This window comes from Hyperolius riggenbachi, chromosome 2, assembly GCF_040937935.1.
Source record: "Hyperolius riggenbachi isolate aHypRig1 chromosome 2, aHypRig1.pri, whole genome shotgun sequence".
Lineage (NCBI taxonomy): Eukaryota > Metazoa > Chordata > Amphibia > Anura > Hyperoliidae > Hyperolius > Hyperolius riggenbachi.
Window position 1 is genome coordinate 220,760,364 of NC_090647.1, and position 23,822 is coordinate 220,784,185.

General features: G+C 44.3%; 2 protein-coding genes across 2 annotated transcripts in view; both read right to left on the reverse strand.

Moving 5' to 3' along the window:
- INPP4A (inositol polyphosphate-4-phosphatase type I A) overlaps positions 1-23,059 on the reverse strand; it is a 220,965-nt gene extending 197,906 nt beyond the window's left edge. Inside the window, exon 1 of the mRNA XM_068268175.1 lies at positions 22,996-23,059. The gene's annotated coding sequence lies outside the window, so the exon portion shown is untranslated. The remainder of the gene's footprint in view (positions 1-22,995) is intronic.
- LOC137544919 (inositol polyphosphate-4-phosphatase type I A-like) overlaps positions 1-23,085 on the reverse strand; it is a 130,627-nt gene extending 107,542 nt beyond the window's left edge. Inside the window, exon 1 of the mRNA XM_068266016.1 lies at positions 22,996-23,085. The gene's annotated coding sequence lies outside the window, so the exon portion shown is untranslated. The remainder of the gene's footprint in view (positions 1-22,995) is intronic.
- Between the last annotated feature and the right edge of the window lie 737 nt (positions 23,086-23,822).

The window sequence follows — 23,822 nt, forward strand, 5'->3', positions numbered from 1 at the left end:
TGGCAAACTGCTAGCGTATCGCAGTGCTGCCAAAACGCTGCCAAAAGCGCTCCTGTGGGTTCCAGCCCTAACTGTCTAGTCAAGAGCATCTAATCCCAATCCTGAAGCCATTCAACAGATGAGCTCTACTCAGTGTACCTGGTCCACTTTTGCTTCAATGGAACGTGAACGTGTTGATAAATCAGTACCTGTGGGTTTAGGTCAATACCAAAACTGAGTTATCACATTCCTTACCGTAGTACAGTGAGCAGTAAGTAGATAGAATACATGAAACATAAACTGGGCATGCTGGCACCCCAAAATAGAATTCAGGGTATGAATCAAGGTCTTTATTGCTATACTAGTTGACCTAAGCTCGTTTAAAAATGGGCTTTAGGTCTCTTCACGCCGCCACCAGTCAGTGCGCTTGCACACGCGACGCCCGCTCGGCCATTCGGCCCTGCGTCCTGTCCCAACGGCTGTCTGTGCTTGACATGTGCAGTAACGCAAAGCACTGACACAGGGACAGACGCAGGGACACTTGCATTTTATTGTATAGGATGGCATTCCTTGCCCAAAGGTGTGTGTGTGTGTGTGTGTGTGTGTGTGTGTGTGTGTGTGTGTGTGTGTGTGTGTGTGTGTGTGTGTGTGTGTGTGTGTGTGTGTGTGTGTGTGTGTGTGTGTGTGTGTGTGTGTGTGTGTGTGTGTGTGTGTGTGTGTGTGTGTGTGTGTGTGTACGTGTTGAAAAAATATATATATAAATAAATAAAGTGATCAGGAGGAATAACAGTCTGCCATAACATTTAATAATAATTCCAGTATTTGTATAGTGCTTTTCTCCTGTCGGACTGAAAGCGCTTGCAAGGCAGCCCCTAGAGCACTCAGTAGGCAGTCGCAGTGTTTGGGTGTCCCTATGTCAGAGGCAGAACCCTTAACCATTACACTTTCCAGCCACTGTAACAAAAAAACAAACCTTGTTTCCTTACTATGTATCACCAATGCAGTTATCCTATTTGTTTTCATCCCAAAGCAATTTAACCTGTGTAAAAATTGCATCCTTCCACTTTACTTAAAAGCACAGTCTGAGAATGGTGTCCAGTATAATGGCACTGGAGAACCATTACATACAACATCTCCGTCACCACTAGGGATGGCAAATGAGATGAATTTCAAGTTGATGCAGGATTATGCCAATTTATGCAGCTTAAAAAAAAACAAAAACAAAAAAAAACAACCAATCAAAAACACATGAAAGTGCAATTCAAATGGCCCATTTTCAAACTGCATACATTAGCAAACATAATTTACATAACCCTGCATCAAAACGTACGGTATGTGCTCCCACCTATACAAGGTTCTGAACAGTGTAGAGATGGCCAGAGGTAGACGCGGGGCTATGCTTTGTGAACAGACTGCATGTGGTCTAAAACTAGCAGAACATTTAATTTGTCAAGTTCAAAAAGGTTGCTCGCAGAATGGATATTCAACTCCACTGTCTGAAATCATCTACTAGGCTACACAGAAATCAGCTTGCATCTCTCTCTCCCTCCAGTCCAAACACATCTGAAGCTGAATACGCACCAGGTGACACCCCTGTCTGATTCAGGATCACCTCAACTGAGAATCTAGCATACAGGTGTACAGGTGTTCCCCAACACTGCATAGAGATCATTAGCAACAATGAAATATAGCAGAGACTTCCCTGTCTTTATTACAATGTATATTAAACGCCATGTCACACTGTGATAAAAGTGTGTCTCGTACGTAGCTCAAGCACTTGAGAAAGAAAAGATAAATAACATAACAAGAATGCCATTTCCAACGTACTGCAACATCAACCCTATGTAATTGTCTATCTGCCTTCTGTCTAGTTTGGTAAAAGCAGACTCATACAATGTTGGATATTCTGTAAGTAATAATGCAGCACAGGATACACTTATAATACATACAGTAGAGTAATATAGCACAGTAATGGACATTTTCACTTACTTCCTAGCTTTAAACATGGCAATCAGAACACCGCATGACAACAAAGTATTTATCCTGTAAATGCAGAAATTTGCACGCATAGCAATTGTATGCTTAAACTCTTATTTGTATTGTTTTCAGTAATGTCAGCAAGTTATAACAATATATACAGTACATAAACAGTATATACAGTGCATCTGGAAAGTATTCATGGTGCATCCTTTTTCCACATTTTATGTTACAGCCTTATTCCAAAATGGATTAAATTCATTTTGTTCCTCAGAGTTCTATGCACAACACCCCATAGTGACAAAATGAAAAAAAGTTTACTTGAGGTTTTGGCAAATTTATTGAAAAAAAATAAATAAAAAAACACGCAGCAATTACAGCCTTTTTGAATATGATGCCACAAGATTGGCACACCTATCCTTGGGCAGTTTCATCCATTCCTCTTCGCAGCACCTCTCAAGCTCCATCTGGTTGGATGAGAAGCGTCAGTGCACTGCCATTTTAACCACTTTACCACCACAGGTGCGTATATCTACGCTCCTTTTAACACCAAGAGGGTAGATATACGCACCCCCTCCGCTGCCCACGCTCCCGCTCGCTCGTGCGCTCCCACATTCGTGCACGCCACCGGCCGCTCGCCCCGGAGATCAATGAACGGGAAAACCTGTTCCCGTTCGTTGATCTCAGCCCCCCAGCAATGATCGGCTGCTTCTATGAGAAGCAGCGTGATCATTGTGGGAAAAAAAAAAAGTTTCCCAGCCTCGTACTTCCTGTAAGCGTACTTCCTACGCTTACAGGTCGCATGCAAAAAAGTTACTGTGACCATCTTGTGGCCAAATAGTAAAACTACACCCAAAAGCATTTTTTCATATACAAATACATAAATTAACTCATTACCTCCCACACTCCCATTTTTTTTATTTTTTGTAATTAAAAAAAAAATTACAATAAAAAAAAAATAATACATAGTTACCTTAGGGACTGAACTCTTTAAATATTTATGTCAAGAGGGTATAACACTGTTATTTTATAAACTATGGGCTTGTAATTAGGGATGGATGCAAAACTGAAAAAAATGCACCACATAAAATATTGGCACCAAACATTGTGATAGTGACATAATTTAAATGGTGTAATAACTGGGGCAAATGGGCAAATAGATTTCATGGGTTTTAATCACAGTAGCGTGCATTATTTAAAAACTATAATGGCCAAAAACTGAAAAATAATGATTTTTTCCCCAAATCTTTTCCTATTGTCCCATTAAAACACATTTAGAATAAAATAATACTTGGCACAATGTCCCACCTAAAGAAAGCCTAATTGGTAGCGAAAAAAAACAAGATATAGTTCATTTCATTGCGATAAGTAATAATAAAGTTATAGACGAATTAATAGAAGGAGCGCTGAAAGGTGAAAATGGCTCTGGTGCTCAAGGGGTAAAACCCCTCAGTGGTGAAGTGGTTAAAATCTCTCCAGAGATATTAAATCTGATTCAAGTCTAGGCTCTGAGTGGGCCACTCAAGGACATTCACAGAGTTGTCCTGAAGCCACCCCTTTGATATCTTGACTATGTGCTTTGAGTCGTTGTCCTGCTGACAGATGAACCATCACCCCAGTGTGAGTTCAAGAGCTCTCGGGAGCAGGCTTTCATCCAGGACGTCTCTGCAGTTTACTAAATGGTTTGCTGCTTTTTGCTCTGCAGCATTGGACTTACCTTCTGATCTTAATTGGGCTATCTGTACATTTTCCTGTATGTTATTGGTGTATAAATAGATTTAGACAGGTATATATATATCCTGTTTATGTATAATATATATATATATATATATATATATATATATATATATATATATATATATATATATATATATTTCCGGCCTTAAGTTTCACAGCGCCCTGAGCGAAGCCTGATTTTTGTGCCCCTTCCCGCACACACACAGGCCCATATGCAATTCACCTTTTCTCCTGAGATATCTCCTAGGGCAATGGTTCCCAACCTTTTTAACGCCGTGACACATCATGCCAAATGCTCAGAACTCTGTGACATGTCACATATGTATTATAGAAAAAAATACTATTAATAACCACGAAATGGATGGAAAGAGTGCATTATCCTGAATATACTTAAAATGAAGGCTAGAACCTTTCATGAATATTAATAAAAACAAACAGTGGGACAGTTATCCCCCCCCCTCCCCCCCATTTAGAATGATAGCACTGCACTGACAATTTGCATCACTCGTTATAGCCGCATTGCGCCCCCAAAAAGCCATCAGACTCAGTAGATAGTCAGGTATAGGTGCCCCCAGTATAGGATCTCATGTGTAGGTGCCCTCAATATAGGTTGCCAAGCATAGGTGCCCCCAGTATAGGAAGTCAGTTGAAGGTCTCCATCCCCCCATAGGTAGCCAGGAGTAGGTGCCTCCAGTATATGTAGCCAGGTGTTGGTGCCCTCAGTAAAGGTAGCCAGCTATAGGTGACCAAAGTATAGGAAATCAGGTGTAGATGCCCTCAGTACAGGTAACCAGCCACATATTTCCCACTCCCATGCGCGCCTGCAGGATTTCTCAAGAGCCGCCCCACCCTTTGGAACTCCCTTACATCCCCATTAGACTCACCCCCTCCTTCACCACATTCAAGCAAGCCCTTAAAACCTACCTCTTCAAGATGGCCTACCCACCCCTTACCACACAGTAACTCTCTGTTGAATACTTATTCTACAGCCCTATCGAGTGTGTCCATCTCCCCTCTCCCTAGATTGTAATCCTTTGGCAGAATCCTCCCTTCCCAAATGTATTCAACATGATCGTGTGCTCCTTTGCTATGACCGCCTTGTACTTGAATTACTGGACCTACCTAACCAGTCCAAAAATCACATGACCATGTATTTTGTACCGTTTGCCTTGTATAAACTTTGTCCTATGTTGTACAACCTTGCTACGTAATGTCTGTCATCCTTTGTACCTTTGTATGTATTTATTGTCCAGCACTGCATAATATGTTGGTGCTTTATAAATACAAATAATAATAATTAATATCATGCACAACATAACCCCTCTCTAGAGCACAGCACCATATGAGCATAAAATACTCTATTCTTTTGACTAATACAGTGTGCATTACCACAATTTGATTTTTAGCTTCCTTATCCTGCCCATAACATGACCAATATCCTGCCCATAACATGACCAATAGACACCTCCCTCAACCCACCCACAGGACTACATTACATTGCAACAATGCCACTTATAGGATTCTTGCATTGTATAATTTTTCCCCTCTCCCTCTCACATTTTCAGCATTGCCTAGATTGCATTTTGGGCCCCTAGAAAGCCTCACTGGTTCAGCAATGGAAGCATCTTGCTTAGCCCTAATTAGCCAAAATTCAGCTTTTAGTTGACGAAATGTACATTTTGAAGTACTGTATTTTTGGGACTATAAGAGGCTCCTGACCATAAGACCGACCTAGATTTAGAGGACAAAAACGGGAAAATTTGTTTTACTAAATCTGGTGCAGCCATGGTGCAGGGGTGTCTTGTGAAGCTTTTACCCCTCAAGCTGTCTCTGTCTAAGCTATACTACCCAGCTACACTAGCCCCTGCTGCCTCCACCAGCTTTACTAACTACCCTATACTAGCCCCTGCTGCTCCACAAGTTAAGCTAACTACCCTACACTAATCCCTACTACCCCACCAGCTAATACAACAATGCACTACACCAACATCTGCTGTCTCACCAGCTATACTAAGCCATGCTGCCCCCACTATCTACACTAATACCTGCAGCTACACTTACCCTTACTGTCACCACCACTTACACTATCTACAAGTGTAAAAGCCCTCCCCTCCATCTGTTCCTCCGACTCCAGCTAACTTGCTTCATCCTCCCCCAGGGTTTACACATGGTGGTGTAAACACAGAGGTGGGGGGGCTCAATGTCAGCAAAAAGGGTCTCAACAAATACAGGTCAGTTCAGCTGATCATCAAGAGGAGGGAAGAGTGATCAGTGCAGAATGCAGAGATGTCTTGTGCAGGCATATATTGCAGCACAGCATCGACATCCTGTCCATCACCTGCCCACCCGACGTGCAAAGCACCAAGATTGCCATGGCAGGTAGGTTAATTTACCTTGGGCATGCGAGCAGCAGTAGTCCTAGGACCCATGTCCATGGAGCACAGGCAGTGGCGACATCCAGAGAGAGGTATCGGGTTGGTGGTCAGAGCTCCACGTGGGTGGCGGTATACTGCAGAGTGGAGCAAGATGTGAGCCGATCTGGAGCACATGGCAATTCAGGAGGAGGGCCGGGGCCTGTTCCCGCGGCAGGAGCGCTGTGGGGCTGGCTGGATAAATCCCGAGCAGGAGCACTTGTCGATTCAGGAGGAAGGCCGAGGCCTGATCGCGTGGCAGGAGCGCTGCTGGGTTGCGGGTCAGACTTGACATAAAGCCAGCTGATTGGAGTCGGAGATTTGTGATGGGGGCGGTTTGATGTGATAAGGGAGCTGGCGAGCTGCAGCACCTGGACAGAGATGATAAGTGTCAGGTCCGGAGCTCCGTTCTTAATTGCTGATTGCAGCGCTGCTGGGCTGCGACACTGCTGGGCTTTGACAAGGCAGACTGAACTCGAGCTGATAAGGATCCCGATGTCACTCGTCACCACCACACAGTCCTGATGGGAACAGGAGAGTCAGCGGGCCGCTGATGCTGGCATGTCGGGGGGACAGATAAACCATGTAGGATTAGTAAGTTAGTCCATGTTGGGGAGGGGGAGGAGGAGTACAGAAAGGGCCGGAGTTCATGTCACATACAGGGCTTTGCAGTTGGGGGGGCACATTCGGACACTCCCCCCCCCCCCACACACACACACACACTTTTGGAGGAGAAAAAAGTGCGTCTTAATAGTCCGAAAAATACGATAATCTCATCTCACAGCTAGCCAAAGACTGGGACTGAGTGTTTGCAGTCTAGATCTCTTTTAGCCAGAGGCGGTTTTTCCATGAAGCAACGTGAATCACGTGCTTAAGAGCGGCAACAATTAAAGGATGGAAAGCGGCAGGTTCCCCTCCCCAAATGTCCCCCACCCTCCTCGCACTTCCCGTTTTCTCCTCCCTAGATGCACGGCGCCACTTCACTCACCTGCTTTTTGGGTCCCAGCGATGGGTTCTCCATCCACCTGGCCAGCGTCCTGTATCCATGGCTACAGCGGTGCCTCATGTGACCTGTTACGTGCTGCCAGGTCAGGTCACATGTAGTGCCATTGTAGTTAGAGAGTAAGCTGGACTTCACATGTGGCTGGTGATCCCATGGCTTATCTGCTGAGAGCGGGTGAATGATGCGGTGCCAGGGCAGCACATACCCAGCATCCTGGAGTGCAAACGCTGTGGGCCAGCAGGGAGGAGATGCTGTCTTGCACGAAGCAGAGGGAGGTAAGCATAGTGTGTATGTGTCGCTCCTCTCTGGCCCGGCTTTGCACTCAGGTAGAAGGCGTCCGCACAATGTTTTGTTTCAGGGGGCAATGAAATAAAATATACTGTAGTTATGGTTGTTGTCTGTATCCCCATGTGGGGGAAGGGGGGGGGGCACAGGAATTAAGAGGAAATCTCCCTGAAAGAAATAAATGCCGTTCTTTCAAAATTAAAAAAGGATACATAGTTGCCAGTTAGCATAATAACCATATGAGAAACGAAGTTCATTCTTATTTTCTATTAAAGCTGTCCAAAGAAAATGGTTGATAAAAATAAATAAATGCTTTCCTAAACACAGAATCATATCTCTGAAACAAGGTCAAGGTTAGGCAAGACCACAGATAAAATGTTTATCTACTCTGTGCCTCATGTCTGGCCAGTGATAGGAGTAAAGAAAGATGACAATGCATTCTGACATCACATGAGCAGAGGTCACACAGTGTCAGTGAACTCAGGAGAAAGTGTTCAGGAACAAAGCCAGGCCAAACAGCTATCTTGTCTTTTTACTGAGATATGTATGGTTTCTCTTTTGCAGAGCTGACCTGAATACAGATATCCATTGTTCTACCAGCTTCTCCATTTAGAAAAAAAATTGCAAGGAAAGGTACCTCAACAATTATCAAAATGATTACTTAAAGTGGACCCAAATTAAAAATACAAGATTTCAGAAATAAAATCTATTTTCTAAATTATAATAATAAATAGCAGCCTTTTTTCAGCTGCATGATGACAAATATAAAATATTTTACATTTATTGGCGGAACCCCTCCCTTCCTTTCAAATTGCCGGGACAAAATCCGGCAAACTGGTGAAGTAGATGGTGTCTGGCAATGGAGGAATTGCTAATGGCTGCCCCCAGTATAACCCTAGTTATGTAAAGAGAAGGGTGAAAAGCATGCACTGAAATGCTCATAGGCTTGAAGGAGTGTTTATTTATCCTAGTATGTGTCAGAGTGGTGCAACTAAATATTTTGAATTAAAAAAAAAAAAAGATTGGTTTGGGTCCGCTTTAAACAAGTACTGATATGGTTGTTTTCTCTGAGGACTCAAGGCCATTTGTAGCATCTAGATGCTACAAATGGCCTTGAGTCCTCAGAGGAAACAACCATATCAGTACTTGTTTAAAAACTTTCTTTGTGGCTGTCCTGTTCATATGCAATTACAACTACAGATTCTAGAACAGGGATATAATTCATGGGGCTAGATTTACAAAAGCGTGATAACTGATAGCACGGCAGTGCTATGAAGTTACCATTGGATGTGACGCGCGCAAACCTTCGTTTAGCACGTGGGAGTAATCCTTTACACATCGCATAGTAACTGCAGCCGTGCTATCGGTTATCATGCTTTTATGAATCAAGCCCATAGTGTGTTATCTAAAAGAGAACATCTTCAACACAGCGTCCACTTAGGGCTTGTCCACACTTATTGCTGATTTCAGCAAAAGGACAAGCACTGTCTGATGTCTCCACTCATGTGCTGTGCAGCATGCATTTTGGTGAGCAGTGCAATCAGCACTGGAGAGGCAAGCAACCAAGGTGCTATACGTTTCTGTAAAATGTGCAACCACCTGCGTTGCTAAACAGTGCACAAGTGTGGACGGGCCATAAGGGCCTGTCTCCACTCGTCAGTTTTTCTTCATGAGTTGGCTGACAGTTTTACATTGCTGTCAATTGCTTTTCTGCATGTGGAAAATGTATTCTAGTGTGAACTAGCCCATTGATTAACATTGGTTGCATTTTTACTGTGCAGAAAAGGCACAGAAAAACTGACACGTGGAGACAGGCCATCAGGGTAGGAACACACTAGGCAGAATCGCATACGCTTTTTCCATAGCACATAGTGGAAATGGAAAACGCATATGCAATTGTGCCTAGTGTGTTCCTACCCTGAGGGCTTGCTCACACCTAGGGCATTTTGCGGGTTTTTTTTAAGTGCAGATGCTTTTCAAAATCGCTTGTGCAAGGATTCCCTATGAGAGTGTTAACATCTGAGCCATTTCCGATCTGCTCTGCAAAGTGCCATTTTTAGGGCGTTTTACCTCAATGGAAGGTATCAGGAAATCGCAAAGCGCTTGCAAAAGGGCTTTGTATAGCGATTGCTATAGCAGCATAGAGGGCTGCTATGGCAACATAGAGGGTGCTACTGTGGCTGGGAACGCGAAGAATCACTAACGTTCCCAGCCTGTCGGGTCCTGACGGCGAAACCGGAAGTGGTCGCCGGCGGGTCCAGGAGGATCGGAGCGAGGCTGCGAGGGCACCGGACAGCTGCAGGGGGCCGAGGGAAGCCCCAGGTGAGTAAAACTCATTTTTTTATTTGACTTAAGTGCCTCTTTAAGGTGGCCACACACCATACAATTTTTCACAAATTTGATAATTTTGATCGGTTGTCCCGAAAAATTCAATTTTTGGAGATTGGACATGTTGGAAATTTCAGACCAACTTAAGAATTGTAAGGTGTGTGATGGATTGTCAAGTACTTGATGTACAGTTCCATCAATTTTTTCTGCGCTTTTAATTATTTTTTTCATGATTGGGAAAAAGTTGATGTGATGTGTGGTACACTGGTCAGATTTATGAATTGTTACAATCAGAAAAATTGATTGATATTCTTGAATTGAACAGATATTTAAAAAAATAGTATGGTGTGTGGCCACCTTAAAGCGGACCCAAACCAAACATTTTTTTTAATTAAAAATATTTAGTTGCACCACTATGACACATACAAAGATAAATAAACACTCCGTCAAGCCTATGAGCATTTCAGTGCATGCTTTTCACCCTTCTCTTTTCATAACTAGGATTATACTGGGGGCAGCCATTAGCAATTCCTCCATTGCCGGACACCACCTACTTCACCAGTTTGCCGGATTTTGTCCCGGCAATTTAAAAGGAAGGGAGAGGTTCCTCCAATAAATGTAAAATATTTTATATTTGTCATCATGCAGCTGAAAAAAAGCTGCTATTTATTATTATAATTTAGAAAATAGATTTTATGTCTGACATCTTGTATTTTTAATTTGGGTCCACTTTAAGATTTAGATTCAGTTTAGTAAACGCCTTATATCAGGCATGTCCAAAGTCCGGTCTGGAGTCCGAATGCGGCCCGCTGATCCTTTTCTGGTGGCCTCCAAAGTTGTGAATTCCATTTGGCCCGCAGGTCATAGTTACGATGAGGCATGCAGGGGCCACCTTGAATCACCTCTCTGCCTCCCCCTTTGCTCGCCTGTAGGTTATCAGCCACCACTGTAGCAGTAGCAGCCACTGATCAGTAGCCACCACTATGCCAGTAACAGCCACTGATGATCAGCAGCTACTACTGTGCTAACTGGGTTATTTCCTGTGGAAATGGTTTATTTGACAAAATGTCACAGGCATAGTGTATCTAGTGGCAATCAGCAAAAATTGTGTTTCATTTTGCTAGCTCGCCCCCTAGCACTCAAAAACAGCAATGTGACCCTTAACCTAAAAAGTTTGGACAGCCCTGCCTTAGATCCATAAAAAAACTTTTCTACAGTTCTGCTGTTCTACAGTTCAAATAGAACACTGACATACTGTACGTTTTTATAAGACCATGAAATGTATTTACTCTAACAGACAAAAAGACAGCCCTGTGGTCAGAAATGAAACTAGCACTCCACAGGAGTAAAGAGGAACTATTGCTGCTCATGCTCATGGCATCTAGTGAAACCCACAATATTATGTTAATGTTATTTCTACCCCTAGGGCTACTTCTGACAGCTTGAATTAGTATGTATGTTTGCCAACATAAGAAAAGGACAATTCACCTATCTGCACACACAACACATTAAAGGGGAACTTCAGCCTAAACAAACATACTATTATTAAGTTACATTAGTTATGTTAATTAGAATAGATAGATAATATAATCTTTTACCCACCCTGTTTTAACCTCCTGAGCGGTATGGACGAGCTCAGCTCGTCCACCACCGCCGGAGGCTGCGCTCAGGCCCTGCTGGGCCGATTTGCTTCAAATAAAAAGCAGCACATGCAGCTAAAAATGAGGCTTGTATAAGAGAAACAAAGTTCTGATGCTGTTAAACTGTTAAAGAAACACCATGCCTTTTCAGTGCTGCTGAGTCGATTTTTAGTCCGGAGGTTCACTTTAAGGATTCAATTCATTTCAAAGTGCAAAAAAAAAAAAAAAAAAAAAAGACATGTTTATAATGTCTCCCAATCTGACCCCCTTAGACTTTTATCTTTGGGGTCATCTGAAGGCCATTGTCTATGCTGTGAAGATAGGAGATGTGCAGCACTTGAAACTATGGATACTGGAAGCCTGTGCTAGCATTTCTCCTGTGGTGTTGCTATCAGTGTGTGAAGAGTGGGAGAAGAGGGTTGCATTGACAATCCAACACAATGGGAAGCACATTGAACACATTTTATAAGTGGTCAGAAACTTGTAAATAACTCATGAAAGAATAAAGTTACTTTAAAACCAAGCACACCATTGTTTTTCTTGTGAAATTCCCAATAAGTTTGATGTGTCACATGACCGTCTTCCTATTGAAAAAAAAACAAAAGTTGGATTCAAAATGTCCGACTTCAAAATGACCACCATGGTCACCACCCATCTTGAAAAGTTTCCCCCCTCACATATACTAATGTGCCACAAACAGGAAGTTAATATCACCAACCATTCCCATTTTATTAAGGTGTATCCATATAAATGGCCCATCAGGGGCGTCGCTAGCCCTGTTTTAGGGGGGCACGTGCCCCCAATCTTTCCTGGGGTGCCACGGATCTCCGCCCGGCCGCCCCCTCTGTCAAGACTCAGCGGCTCCCTCCAGCCGCCGCGTCACTGACAGTCTCAGACCTCAGGATCAGGCGGCGAGCCGGCGACCAATCGTGCGGGCGCTAGGACCCAGCGCCCGCACTGATATGCGGAAGTGACATCACTTCCGCATATCGAGCGGGTGCGTCCAGCGCCCGCTCGTACATCTGGTCGGGTCGCCGCTGATCCTGAGGTCTGCTGAGAGGTAGGGGGGGGGAGCGGCGGCGGCGGCGGCTAGAGGGGGGGCCTCCCTGTCACTCACTCACTCACTCACTAAAGGGGCTCCCTGGCACGCACTCACTCCCTAAAGGGGCTCCCTGGCACGCACTCACTCCCTAAAGGGGCTCCCTGTCACTCACTCACTGCCTAAAGGGGCTCCCTGTCACTCACTCACTCCCTAAAGGGGCTCCCTGTCACTCACTCACTGCCTAAAGGGGCTCCCTGTCACTCACTCACTCCCTAAAGGGGCTCCCTGTCACTCACTCACTCCCTAAAGGGGCTCCCTGTCACTCACTCACTCCCTAAAGGGGCTCCCCTGGCACTCACTCACTCCCTAAAGGGGCTCCCTGGCACTCACTCACTCCCTAAAGGGGCTCCCTGTCACTCACTCACTGCCTAAAGGGGCTCCCTGTCACTCACTCACTCCCTAAAGGGGCTCCCTGTCACTCACTCACTCCCTAAAGGGGCTCCCTGTCACTCACTCACTCCCTAAAGGGGCTCCCTGTCACTCACTCACTCCCTTAAGGGGCTCCCTGGCACTCACTCACTCCCTAAAGGGGCTCCCTGGCACGCACTCACTCCCTAAAGGGGCTCCCTGGCACTCACTCACTCCCTAAAGGGGCTCCCTGTCACTCACTCACTCCCTAAAGGGGCTCCCTGGCACGCACTCACTCCCTAAAGGGGCTCCCTGGCACGCACTCACTCCCTAAAGGGGCTCCCTGGCACGCACTCACTCCCTAAAGGGGCTCCCTGGCACGCACTCACTCCCTAAAGGGGCTCCCTGGCACGCACTCACTCCCTAAAGGGGCTCCCTGGCACGCACTCACTCCCTAAAGGGGCTCCCTGGCACGCACTCACTCCCTAAAGGGGCTCCCTGGCACGCACTCACTCACTAAAGGGGCTCCCTGGCACTCACTCACTCACTCACTAAAGGGGCTCCCTGGCACTCACTCACTTCCTAAAGAGGCTCCCTGGCACTCACTCACTCCCTAAAGGGCCTCCCTGTCACTCACTCACTCCCTAAAGGGCCTCCCTGTCACTCACTCACTCCCTAAAGGGCCTCCCTGTCACTCACTCACTCCCTAAAGGGCCTCCCTGTCACTCACTCACTCCCTAAAGGGGCTCCCTGTCACTCATCACTCCCTAAAGGGCCTCCCTGTCACTCACTCACTCCCTAAAGGGCCTCCCTGTCACTCACTCACTCCCTAAAGGGGCTCCCTGTCACTCACTCACTCCCTAAAGGGGCTCCCTGTCACTCACTCACTGCCTAAAGGGGCTTCCTGTCACTCACTCACTGCCTAAAGGGGCTCCCTGGCACTCACTCACTGCCTAAAGGGGCTTCCTGTCACTCACTCACTGCCTAAAGGGGCTCCCTGGCACTCACTCACTACCTAAAGGTGCTCCCTGTCACTCACTATCGGGGTCCCTGTCACTCACTACCTAACTGGAGGCGCCTGTCACTCACTAGCTAACCTGGGGGTCCCTGTCACTCACTACCTAACTTGGGGGGGCTACCATATTAAGGGGGCATTCTGCCTATTTATGTGAAATGCTGTCTATTTATGTGCCTCATGACTGCTGAATGTGTCTTGTTGGGAGCCTTATGATTTGTTGGGGGCCTCATGATTGCTGAATTTGTCTTGTTGGGGACCTCATGATTTGTTGGGGGCCTCATGATTGCTGAATTTGTCTTGTTGGGGGCCTCATGATTTGTTGGAGGCCTCATGATTGCTGAATTTGTCTTGTTGGGGGCCTCCTGATTTGTTGGGGGCCTCATGATTGCTGAATATGTCTTGTTGGGGGTCACATGATTGCTAACTGCGAGACTATGGGAAAAGCTGAATCCTTATCATATGAGACAATAGCATTAAACCTACTTTTTTAGCGTTTTAAAACAGAAAATAAAACTGGGAGGTTCTAAAAAATTGAATACATTTTTCAGGAGTAGGATGGATGAAATTGTTTATCTTCACAGTTTATTTTCAACTTGGATTTTCCATAATGTTCATGTATGAGTTAAAACGTTTGTACAGTATTTAGTTTAAATTGCTGTTGCCACTTTGCGATAGATACCGGTAAGTGACTTTTGGGTTGCAGTTTGGGCACTCGGCCTCCAAAAGGTTCGCCACCACTGTCCTAATCTGATGTCCCACCATTGCTAGGTTCATGTAAATTTGTCTCCACCCGTTACCACACCTATATTCTGGTCCATGGCCCACCCATTTTTTGGTGCGGCGCGATAAGCACGCCGCACAACGTGATCGTCATATTTTTGGCACGCTAGCTGCAGTGTGCTGAATTCTGCTGCCTACAGTATGTACAGTATACGCTGTTCTCTAGTGCCTGCACTGTGTGCTGATTTACCTCCAGTGTGTACAGTGTAAGGTGTTACTCTGTGCCTTTATTGATTGTAAACCAGCTGTATTGTATGCTGATCCCTGCTACTTTCAGTATGTACAGTATTAGCTGTAAAGCCTGGTACACACATACAATTTTGATTAGCCAATTTTAGCTCTGTTCATAAAATTCATTGTCTGTTGGCCCACTTACTGCACGGGGGTGGGAAATTGGGGGTCAGTGATTGACCAATCAAAATTGTATGTGCGTATACATCTTTGATCTATGCCTATACTGATTGTAAATGATCGAAATAAAGGACAGGGGGCTCCGTCCAATATTTCGATGGGCAGGCCCGTTATCCGTAGCTTACACCGCTGCTAAGTTCATGTACATTTGGCCCCACCCATGGCCACACCCACTCACCGCATGGCCACGCCCATTTTTTTTGCCATGTACCTCCCCGTCTGGTGCCCACAGGTGCCACTGATCTCCAAGGACCCTAGAAACGCCCCTGTGGCCCACCCTGTATTAGCCCCATGTAAGATGGTACTGAGCAACACCAGCCCACACTGACTTTAAAGGACCACTATTGCAAACAATTTTAAAATGTAAAATACATGTAAACATATACAAATAAGAAGTATGTTTATTCCAGAGTAAAATGAGCTATAGATTACTGTTCTCCTATGTTGCTGTCACCTACAGTAGGTAGTAGAAATTTGAAAGAACTGACAGGTTTTGAACTAGTCTATCTCTTCATGGGGGATTCTCAGCATGACCTTTATTTATTTATTTTTTCACTTCCTGAAAAGGATTTATACAAAAATGCTGGCCAGCCTCCCTGCTCATTGCACACTTTTTTGACAGTTAGACGGAGCAAATGACATTCACCAAGTACTTTTGAAAATACAGAAAACCCTAAGAACCCCGCATGAGGAGATGGGCTAGACCAAAACCTGTCAGTTATGTCAGATTTCTACTGCCTACTGTAAGTGACATCAACATAGGAAAAATACTTAATATTTGTATGAGTTTGCATGTATTTGAAATTTTACAATTAAAGTGGTCCTTTAAAATCAGGAATCACCTTACAAGGATTCATTATACATACACATGAAAAACACCCTTCCTCACCAGTACCGCAAGAAAGAGGTGAGAGCAATAATATGGGGGGGGGGGGGGGGGGGAATTAATGTGGAATTTAAAACCCTTTTTTAAATAAGGTCACAGGCCCAGAAGAATACATTACTGCCAATCCTCACACCCAAGAGTAAACAAAATGATGTGAAGTAATTTTTTTTTTTTTTTTTATTAAAATAAGTATTTTGCTGTAATCCAGGTCAGTATGACTAGCCTTAAAAAAATACTCTTAATTGTGGACACCCTCCACCCAGACAACTCATTTGCTCCCAACAATATGTGGGCATCCAAATATCTGGATATCATATACGGTTGGTATTTTAACTTAAATGCACTCCTCTCCATGTGCTCACTTTTATTTTCCATATAGAGCTACTTCCTTTGAGAGTTTGGGAGCAGCAACTCTCACCCCGGAAATATGGCTATCAAGCACTTCCCACCCGACTTCTGGAACGGTCTTCTCTTTGTACTAATGAACATGAGATTGCTGTTCAACCTGGCTAGGCTAAAAGCTAATCAGTGACCACAGTTATTAACAAAACACACCCTTTACACTGCGCCTCTACTATGGATTACAATGTGTTCTAAAATATGTCCCCGAGCTAGAAAATAACACCTCACTAAAATGGAAACTAAAACTGCATGACCACAAATGGATATAAAGTTTAGCAGGTTACACACTATTTTGCAAAGATTTAATTTGTAGCACAGACAATGAAACACTTATTCCTGCAGTTTGAGGATCTACTCTTTGTAGGCAGTTCACTGGTGTTCACTTCTACACATTCTCTATACCATTAAAGGGAAGGTTCAAGCAAAAAAAAAAATGAGATTCACTTACCTGGGGCTTCTACCAGCCCCATGTAGCCATCCTGTGCCCTTGTAGTCACTCACTGCTGCTCCAGTCCCCCGCTGGCAGCTTTCTGACCTCAGAGGTCAGGGCCACATTGCATACATTTTTACGCATTCCAGCTAGTGCAGGAACAAAAATTTACGCGTTTCACCACTAACGCGTAAAAATGTATGTGTTAATGTTCCTGCACTAGCGGGAATGTGTAAAAATGTACGCAATTTGGCCCTGACCTCCGAGGTCAGAAAGCTGCCAGCGGAGGACTGGAGCAGCAGTGAGTGACTACGAGGGCACAGAATGGCTGCATGGGGCTGGTAGAAGCCCCAGGTAAGTGAATCTCATTTTTTTTTTTTTGCTTGGACCTTCCCTTTAAAGGGATTCATATCTGTGTTGCAGCATAATCCTAACATGCTGCAACACAAAGCCCACGGTGTACTACCTGCACGTTGTAACATGGGCACATTACAAGGTGCATTTTGTGAATGAGGCAGGGATCATATAGCAAACCACATTCACAAATGCATTTTCAAATGCACACAATATGCATACCTACGTGTTAACTTATGCAAATACAGAATACATTTTTTTTTTTTTACAAAACGGGAATGTATGTGTAGGGGGAAAAAAAAGCATACAGTAGCAAGTTTTTTTCCCCCACGAAACCTAAAAAACATTTCAACGTTGCAAAAAAAAGCATACAAACTGTTAAAACATGACGGGGGGAGCTTTGTTCACTTATTACTGCATAATCTGCCAGAATATGTGACAACAAGAATATGTGAGAATATCAGAATATGTGACCCAAATGTGCTCATATCGTAAGCATGCCCCCGGGAGCACGAATAACAGGTCAAACATCATGCAGGCAAATGTGCCAAACACATCCTGGGTGTGTTTATGGGTAAAAAAATGTAACACTCCACCAAAATAACCATCTTCCTAACACACAAAACTATCTCCACTCTAGGTCCGAGAAATCCTCATCCCCACCAAAACTTAGCCTTTCCCGAAGTAAAAAGTCCTCATGAAGTCCAGCCAAGTCTACTGATTTTTACTTGGCTGTTCTGTAAACTCAGTAGCAAAGTAATATCAGCACTGTTGTGTTTGGCGCCAAATTCAAATGAATGGAACACCCACAGAAATTGGTCCTGTGCTGAAACTGCTTGGCACTAGATTCATCTGAATCAAGGTCATGTAATTCTAAAGAGATCAGAAGATGGCATGATGACCAATAATGTGCTTCAGAGTCAATCATACTTCTGTAGAAAAATAACCAATAACATCTCTTCTCCCTTCATGTGAGGCTTATAACTTTTCAGACGACCCACATACAATGCAAGTACAGTATCGAAACAGACCTGAAACAGACCGAAACAGATGAAATGAGCAGTACAGACATTGCTCCTTTAAAGCCCATCTCCTAATAATACCATTCAAGCAAGAATCCATGCACCCACTATGCTTTGGTGCCAGCAGCTAATAAATGTTGCATGTAGCATCTGGGAAGTGGTTGAACTATTCAAATGTACAGGAATAGGTGGTGTACCACCAACAGCCCCAAACTCCTTTGCTCGCCTATGGATACTCTGCTATTCCATGAGTGTGGTCATCAGGTGATAAACCCATCAATGTCAACCGTCCATGTGAACTAGTGGCAACTTGTTCTATTCTGTAAGTGAATATACATATAGCAGCCTCCATATGCCTTGCAGTTCAGGTATACTTTAAGCACCAGGCAGGCCTGGGATTAAAGTATTACGAGACACAAACATTAAAATTATCAGAGTAGTAGGACTGCAGGAAAACAGGAACATAAGATCCTCTCCTACCCTTTGTAGATACTTGCAATGGCTCTGAAATCACAACAGGTAAATAATATTGCCACCACAACATACTATGAAGCCTGAACAACTTTCCAATAGCTGGGCTTGTCTGCGGATGGTGAACAGTGGTGATGGTGAATGCAGTATATATTGTCCCCCATTGTTTATGAATTGTGATTTGGTGGAGCCTGTTGTTATTTGTTTATACCGATTACATATTGATTATATTATTTTATATGGCGTCCTAGATGTGTTTTTAGGTGTTTTTTAATCAGTTTTGAATAAAGATGTTGTTTATTGATTATCCATGGAGTGGTGCGGTTTTTTAGGGAACTACTTTTCCTTTTTGCTTCTTATCCTATATTTAGTTCCTTTCTGCACACTCAAACTACATTATTGCATTACTATATTAGGTGGTAGATGGTGCTAGCCCTATTTTTGTGTTGACAATACGTGCGGATGGTGAACATCTGAACCGAGCAATGGGGAAGAAGAGTTAAGCCCCATACACACGCTCAACAGCGGGGTTTTTATGCAGCACAATTATCAAACAGCTTTTGTTGAGAAACAAGTTGAAACAACCAAGAAAATTTTGTTTGCTATTGTTCAAACAACTGATAAGACGTCAATCCAACAGTTGGATTGATGTCTTATCAGTTGTTTGAATAATAGCAACAACTTTTTTTTGGTTGTTTCAACTTGTTTCTCTACAAAAGTGGTTTGATAATTGTGCTGCATAAAAGACCGCTGTTGAGCGTGTGTATGGGGCTTAATATAAGGTAATGGGATAAGATGGGGAGAGGCTTTCCAAGACCTTCACACAACATACTGGTATGTACTATGTCTACAAAAAAAAAAAAAAAAAAAAAAAAAAAAGACCGTACTGACAAATGTAATGCATTTTCCATCCATTTATTAGGCTAGAATAATGAACTGAATAATTATTTTGCTTAAAAAAATTCAGGTGGTGGTGGTGGACCAACCAACCCAAAACAGACTCGATGCTGTTGCTTAAACCAAACACAATTTATTCACATACTCCAAAAACAACTGTGACGCATTTCACGGGCAAGATCCCGCTTCTTCAGGCATTAAAACAACAGGAGTATCACACAGCTGTAGGTCCCGATCAAGTTTGGCACCTCTGTCATCGAGTCTGTTTTGGGTTGGTTGGTCCACCACCACCACCTGAATTTTTTAAGGCTAGATTCACAGTGGGACGTTGCGTTTTCATGCCACGTTAAAGTCGCACCACAAGCTTACAACGCAAGGCGCCCAAAAAGTGGCAACGCAGCGTTACTGTTGCATACAGCAGATACAGTAAAAAATACAGGCAATGAAAAGTATGCTTCCAAGTCATTACTGAGCATGTGCAAACAGTCCAACGCAGCTAATAACGTGTATAACGCACAGCATGCAGTACTTTTACTTAACCTGCTGAGCGGTCTGGACGAGCTCAGCTCGTCCAACACCGCCAGAGGCTGCCGCTCAGGCCCTGCTGGGCCGATTTTCGTCAAATAAAAAGCAGCACACGCAGCCGGCACTTTGCCAGCCGCGTGTGCTGCCTGATCGCCGCCGCTCTGCGGCGATCCGCCGCGAGCAGCGGCGAAAGATGGTCCCCCCAGCCGCCTGAGCCCAGCGTAGCCGGAACAAAAAGTTCCGGCCAGCGCTAAGGGCTGGATCGGAGGCGGCTGACGTCAGGACGTCGGCTGACGTCACTCCGCTCGTCGCTATGGCGACGATGTAAGCAACACAAGGAAGGCCGCTCATTGCGGCCTTCCTTGTTTATTCTGGGCGCCGGAGGCGATCGGAAGAACGCCTCCGGAGCGCCCTCTAGTGGGCTTTCATGCAGCCAACTTTCAGTTGGCTGCATGAAATAGTTTTTTTTTTATTTAAAAAAAACCCTCCCGCAGCCACCCTGGCGATTTAATCAGAACGCCAGGGTGGTTAATGTGCAGCGTTAGGCACCAACGCAACGTGTGCACTGTGAACAGGGCATTGATTTTTCATTGCAGTGAGTTATTCTGCGTTAAATGCTGTTTTAACGCGCGACTTTAACGTCCCACTGTGAACTTAGCCTAAACCTTTTATCGTGTTTTATCCTATTGGCGCCTCTGTACATCGCTACATCAAGTTCTCCACCCTTGGTGGAAGGGTGCTGCACCCTTTTCTTCCTTCACAGAGAGCGACATCTTAATCCTGAGTGGGGACAGGTCTAATCTCCCCACCTGCTTATATAGTGGTTGCCTGGACGGCAACCCTTGTTTGTGAGTATAATACTTACTTGTCAATATTCTCAACCTAATCCAATACATACTACACTATACCGGGCTCTCGGTTTTTCCTCTTTACTTGAATAATTATTTTGTCTGCTTAGTGACACTTTAAATGTTAGAAATAACAAGGGAAGAGACGAACGATCAATTACATTAAAGCTAGGCAATCCAGAAGATAAAAGCTAGGGTGTACATTACATGTTTAGATGCCACCTGCCACATATGATTGAGTGAGAACTGGCACATAGCAGCAGCAGCAGCAGCAGCAGATATCCCAGTGTGAATAATGCTAGGTACACACCATACAATTATCTGGCAGATTTTCCTGCCAGATCAATTTATTCCAACATGTCCAATCTGAATATTGATCGAATTTTCCAATCGATTTCCATTCACATCTATGGGGAAAAAAAAATCAATCTGGCAGGTAAATCTGCCAGAAAAATTGTATGGTGTGTACCTAGCATTACACTTTATTTTCTATTCGGAACAGTTAGGGTTAGGCTAAGTAGAAAGGTTACACAAAGGGGTCATTTAAAACTTTCATTCCAGTTTATTAAGCTGACATCTGGTTACATTAACCTGTGTCTTCATGTAACTCAGCTCTAGCATCTTGTTTGCAGAATAATAGCAGAATGGTGGATTCTACATGCCAATGGTGTTATTGCCAATTAGGTGCTGTCAGCCGGGGAAGTGTGGGTGGTGCCACTCCAATAAAGCATAACTGTACAATATCAGAAATCTGACAAGCACTCCAGAAACAGGTCTTGAAGTCTACTAAAGCATACAATCAAAATCCAGCACTAGTCTACTTTAGGTGACCCAGCAGGAAACCTCATGGGGAAAACTTCACCAATCACAGTACCCTCTACACAGCACAAAGCGTGATTGGCCAAATCGTGTGGGCACAGTTTACTACAACCTATTGGAAACCTAGCAGTTCAAGAGGGTGCTATCCACCCAATCACGTTAGCTGAATTTCCCTATGAGGTTTCCTGCTGGATCCCCTAAAGTGCTCAAAATCCAATCCAATATTTCGGATTCTGCAGGATCCCTTTCTGGAGGATAGTACAATGGAATATGGAGACTGTATTTGCACAGCAGCCGCTTGAAGCTGCATGTTGGATGACAAGTGTGCCCGACCTACATACTCGGGCCATGTTGCACTGTACCATCTTTGAGATAGAGATCCTGTGAGAATCCAAAACATTGGATTACATTTTCACTGCATGCTTTAATAAACTTCAAGACATATCTGGAGTGCTTGCGGGATATTGCTGTTCATTGCATATAGAAAATCTGAGCTCAAATGAATATTGATGGCTTGTTGTGTGACTTCAGAAAACTAGTGCAATATGATAAGATATAATACTATAAAAGGCATACATTGTATAAGTGCAAAATAGAGCATGCCAATCACTGCTAGCAGTAGCTAAAAAGCATCCCAATTAGCTCATCGCCCAGCATCCACACATCTGGCTGACACCAACACGGCATATATAGTGCCAGGCCTAAGTAACTGCAGTTCTGTTGTGTAGATGAGACAACATGCTGTACTGGTCTGAGCTATCCCAGGCATAATCTGTAACTTCCAACCACTTTTCAACCAATAGGTGGTACATACTATCGTCCATAGCTAAATTTACTAGCAAGAACCAGTAAAAGAAAACACAAAATACAGCGGCTGAATTCAAGGCAGAATGTTTTGGTGATGAACTATAAATGGATCACTGCAGGAGTCTAGAAAAATAAGCCAGCTGAGTGGACTTTGTCTGCAGGCCAATGGAACCCAGCTATGAATTCTTACAGCAAGACAGGACTGCCCTCCTCGCCTGCTGCCTATGATCATAGAGTATGAGAAGCAGACAAGGATGATGACCACCATGCAAAACCTTCACAGAGCCATACACTGTATGTAGATACACTGTGTATAGACATACGGAAGAACAGCTGCGATGATGTATGCTGGATGATGGGCACCAAGTATGATGTATGGTCACTGCTCAATAGCAGAAGCCTCGGATGTGACATAGCAGCAGCATCTTCATTCAAGACATCTGCCAATAACAAGCTGGAGAGCAGTGCAGCCATAATAATCAGACATGAAAAGAGGCGCTGTCTGCCCCCCATACCTGGAACAGGTCTCTCGCCTTCATGGTGCCCCCTCCAGGGATGGGGGTGACGGCTGCTGCTTGTTGCAGGGGAGACCGGGCTGTCTTCTTGCAGCAGGAAAGAAGCAGCCACTCCTTGCAGGTTGATGATGATGCGTTCCTCTCAGCAACGCACAAGCACGGCACAGATTCCTGCTCCGCCTCCTTGACGTCATGATCTCCGCCTCCCCGCTCAATGTCAATCCAGAGCTGACTAGTGAGCAGTGATGATGATCGCACGCTGAGAAGTGAGGTCAGGCAGAGCGGCTGGTGGTGTCAGAGGCTGAGCAGAGCTTGGCTGCAGCTCATGATGGAGCACTGGCGGGCGAGCACACTCATTTTCAGCCAAGCAGATTTGTTTTAATGAGTCTAGATGTAGCTGTTTACATGTCATAATTGAATTTTTTCGTCAAAATTATTTACATGTCTACTTTGTCATACATGTCACTACCTAAACTGTCACCGTTCATCACTTAAAGGGAACCTAAACTGAGGATATGCATTTTTTTCTTTAAAAATAATACCAGTTGCCTGATTGTCCTGATGATCCTGTGTCTCTAATGCTTTCAGCCACAGCCCCTGAACAAGCATGCCGATCAGGTGCTCTGACTGAAGTCAGACTGGATTAGCTGCATGCTTGTTTCAGGTCTGTTATTCAGCCACTACTACACCCAAAGAGATCAGCAGGGCTGCCAGGCAACTGGCATTGTTTAAAAGTAAACATCCATATCCCTCTCAGTTTAGGTTCCCTTTAAAGGACCCCTGTCGCAAAAATCGTAAAATTTAAAATATATGTTAACATATACAAA